The sequence below is a fragment of the Myotis brandtii genome, unplaced genomic scaffold, assembly GCF_000412655.1.
Source record: "Myotis brandtii unplaced genomic scaffold, ASM41265v1 scaffold259, whole genome shotgun sequence".
NCBI lineage: Eukaryota > Metazoa > Chordata > Mammalia > Chiroptera > Vespertilionidae > Myotis > Myotis brandtii.
The window spans coordinates 4,473,702-4,478,488 of record NW_005359840.1 but is presented as its reverse complement, the minus strand read 5'-3'; positions in this window follow the sequence as shown (position 1 = coordinate 4,478,488).

The window sequence follows — 4,787 nt, the reverse complement described above, 5'->3', positions numbered from 1 at the left end:
TAGGATTCTGACTTTGGAACCATGATGGCGTTTCACATAGACAAAAATAAATAAATAAAATCAAAAGGATGAGGGAGAACCCAAAATGGAATACAAACTAAAGTAAATGAACCTAATTGTATTTTAAATGAATAATATAACCACTTTGAATGGAGAAAGAAAGAAAACAAACTCAAATAATGTTTGAATACAGTATTTTAATATATACATTTAGGTAAAGGGTAAAAGAACTATAAATAAATATTAACCCTAGTTAAGTAGGTTTGTTTATTCACAGTGCTATAATTAGCAACTCAGTAAAACCTTTATGCATATTCTAGGAATGAACAAATAAGTAAATATATTGTGATTAATGAGAACCAGGGTCTCACTACAGAAGGGAGAAACCCTGTGGTATTGGATTAGAAGTCCAGGTATGCATATGTACTGAGCGTTTTACACAGATGAATGGCTGGATAGATAGATAGTTGGTAGATGATAGATAGATAGATAGATAGATAGATAGATAGATAGATAGATAATAAACAGATAGACAGATAGATGATACAAATGCATACATACATACAAGGATACATACATACATGTATTTCCTAGCTTTGTCTGCTCAGAGGGCTTAGAAACAACAATATCCCATAATAATGAGGAAAACTAGTGTCCAATCTTACTTTCTAAATATAACTGTCTACTAAAATCTTGGCGCTGATTCCAGAGTTGGGGCAGAGAAAGAAGAAAATGAGCCTTGAAACAATTTGTTGTGCCAGAAAATAAAAATAAAAAAGATCAAAATAAGTGATAACAGATTAACCCATAGAATAAAATGAGAATACATGAGTCAAAACTAATACAAATAAATGTTTGAATAAATATATAGAAAAGACGAGAAAGCTTCTTCTTGCCATGGAATTCAAACTAATAAATGTAGAAGGAATAATACGGTGTACTGAAAATAGCACATCCTCACTTCTGTGATATTCCTGAAAAAAACAAAACAAAACAAAACAAAAAACTTGTAACCTCAGTCAAATAAAAAGGAAACAGCAGACAAACACAAACTGAGAATCATTCTACAAATAATGGTCCATTCTCTTCAAAGATGTCAAGGTCATGAAAGACAAAGAAAGTTTGAGAACTATTCTTCCAGATTAAAGAGAGAGAAGTAAATTTAATGGTGGTTATTCTAGATCAGATTCTAAGACAAATTTCTTTTTATTTGCTATAAAAGGCATTAGTGGGACAACTAACAAAATTTGAATAAGGCTTAGATTATGGAATAATATTATACCAAAATTAGTTTCCTGATTTTGATAGTTGTACCATGGATATGTAAGAGAGTATCCTTATTTTAAATATATATACATTGAAATAGCTAGGGGTAAAGGAACATCAGATCTGCAACATTTTCACACCATTCAGAAAAATTAAAATCATATATTGCTACACACACATGTCTATATAACATTTTTACACATGCCGTACTTGTATAGACAGAGATTGAAACGGTAGTAAAGGTAATCATGTAAGGAATCTGAGCATCAGGGTAAAGGAAATATGGAAATTGTTTGTAGTACTTTAAAACTTCTCTGTAAGTCTGAGGTAATATCAGAATAAAATGTTTAGCCCTGGCCGGGTAGCTCAGTTGATTAGAGCATCGTACTGATACTTCAAGGTTGTGGGTTCAAACCCAGGTGAGGGCACATACAGGAATCAACCAATGAATATAAATAAGTGGAAAAACAAATTGATGTTTCTCTCTCTCTCTCTCTCTCTCTCTCTCTCTCAAAACAAAGACAACATAAAACAGAATAAAATGTTTAGAAACGTGAAAATAAAAATTTTTAAATGGATGTATCACGGTGCCAAGAAGCTTTGGATCTGGATTAACAGGATCTCCTACAAATTTAAGAAAGTGAGCCATTCAAAAAAGTAATTCTAATTGTCAGAGTAGTTGGGATTAAATCCTTCTGCAGCCTATCTTTCCTGTTGTTCTTTGTTTCGTGTCATTAGTATGGGGACTATGGAAGGCACACAGGAAGATGATGCTAGATTGGCCCCCAAAGAAGCAGGCCTAGTCCTCACCATTTCCATACTGTCTTGGTGTTGATTTTACTTTAGCCCATATCATCTTTTCATTTAGGTAGGAGTTTAACTTTCAAAGTAAAAATCAAAATATAAACTTAATCATGTCTCCCATTCTTGAGGCATCTTTCTGCTATCCCTATGCACTCCTAGGACTTCTCGCTATTGATTGCACCCTAATCCATGTCTTTGGATCTTTCACACCCTTTTAATCAATCAGGTGGCTGAAGATTAATGAAACTGAACAGTTCCCTTAGACCAGCACTAACACAACTACAGTCCTGGACTGAGCATTTTCTCTATTTAAGGAAAAAAGAATATTTTGAAAGGCAAAATACTTTAAAATACTTTTAAAAGTGAAAAAAATCTAAAATAAGAACTCATATTCACCTCCTAATTTGGAAATAACTGGGTGTGAGGATGGTAATGAGGTGAAGATAAGGGAATGAAGTTTTGGTGAAACCATGTTGTTCTGTTTTACCCCTGAAACAGGGTTAGTCATAAGATAAATTGTAAACTATGAAAAATTTTCTTTCAATGTCCTCAATCTTCCCTCCTCCCGAGGCATTGTGTCTATCTCTTTTCTTCTATCCCAACTTTTTAACATTCTTCATTCCCACTAAGGGGTAAATGACTGATACTAACTCAGTGAGTTACCCTTCATAGGATCATTAAGATTTTCACAGATATCCATACCTCAAGACAAAAGCTAAAACTCCAATGGTAGAGTTCAGGCACCTGAGTGATTTCAGGCTCTCTGATGAAAGAGAGCATGAGAAAGGAGGGAGATAGTGGTTCTGGGAACTTCCACTATATCTGATATCACACACTTCTATGTAGGACCAGCCCTAAGCTCACAACAAAACTGTCAGAAATTCTTTCTACCCTAATCAAGCTCAAAGCTCATCCTAAGATTAAATTACCCAAGTTGGTAGCCTGGCTTCTTAGCCCAAAGCCACTTTGGCTATAGACATAAAAAGACTTTCTGTTAACTTACATTTATATAGCATCTTCCATTTTAGGATGTCTGTCTTTTTATTAAGCTCATTAAAAAAAAAAACCTCCATTGAAGATTGAGACATAATATGTCCTTTTCACGGGTGTGTAACATGATTTAAAGTACAGCACCATTATCAGCTGGCAAGCAAAAGTTAGCAACAGAATGACAAGTGAGGCTTCTGCCTTTGCTTTCCATATCTGAAAAGAAACAGTTTTACAACTGGACTTGGACTCTCCCCAGTGCTGAGTCTTCTGTGGAGCTGGTTTAAAACCAAACCAACCAGAGCCCAGGTATCCACATTTCATTTGAAATGTGATTTGGCTTTGTGTGGTCCGCCATAATCTCTTTCCCAACTGGCCTGATATTTCCTCTTACAAAGGCTGTAGGGAGGATTGCAATGCTGAGTGGAAGGTTGGACCAGATGGCCTTAAAGGGCCCTTCCAAATACAAGATTCTCTAATTCTCTGATTTAATTTTGATGATTCAATTTCATGACTTTGGCTATCACCAGATGAAATTATGTAGACATTCTGCCTTCCATCTGCCCTCAGCTATATGTCAATTTGTCTCTATCCAAATTCATCACATCAGTCAATGATTAAGCACTCATTTACATGCAGTATTCTACAAAGTCCTAAGGGCTCTGACCCACAAATATGAGTAACAGGAGCTGTAGGTATTATAGTAGAGATGGAAACATCAGGTTATCATAGCTTGAGGACACCAGGGAGTCTAATCAGCCAACTAACTCTCCATGTACTGATTTCAAGCCACTAAGAAACCAAACTTTTGACTGTAATTTCATGTCCCTTATACACTGAACAATAGAATGAGAATGGGCTGATCATCAAATAATAATAACTAACAATTACTAAGCTATTGCATGTTACAATGTATGTGGCTAAGTAGTTTATACATATCAACTAATTTTAATTCTCCCAGCAACCCTATCAGGTAGGAAATAACATCATTGCCCTTATTTAACAGATGAGGAAATTGAGGTATGCAGAGTTTAAGTAATTTTTCCAAGGTCAGGTAGTAAGTGGTAGGGCTGGGATTCAACTTCAAGCAATCTGGCACCAGGCCCATAATGTCTGTTATGCCATAGCACCACTGAAAGCGTAAAGGCCACCTGATAGTTATACTCTTTCTGTAACCTAGCTGCTTTTAAAACAAAAGTAACAAAAACCAGTGTCTCCTAATAACTTACATAGTAAAGTATTTTTAACAGGGTCTGAGAGGTTATTACATCTCTCTGGTCAACTCATTCTCTATTCACAACTACTATTCCAGACCTATCCATTCCCCTTCAACCTCCAACATTCTCACTCTCCCGTCACTCAGAGGATATCACCTCCTACTCTCAGAGGGAAAAGCTATCATGTCAAATCCCACATCTTCCCAACATCAGACACACCATCACACCTCTGTGTGCATCATCTTTCAGAGCTGACCTGCTCCTTTGTTTTGTATTCTAACTCTCTCCATCTTCACAGGAATCTTATACCATCAACTACCCTTTTCTATTTATATATTTAACTTTGTCCTTTTAACTAAATCTTTCCTGATTTTCATATATTCTCAACCTATCTGACTAGAACAACTAAAAACTTCAATCGACTCCACTTCCCCCTCCAGCTATTAAACTATCTCTCTTCTCCCTTTCTTCCCTGCAATTCCTCAAGAGTTGTCTATCTTCCCAGTTTCTATT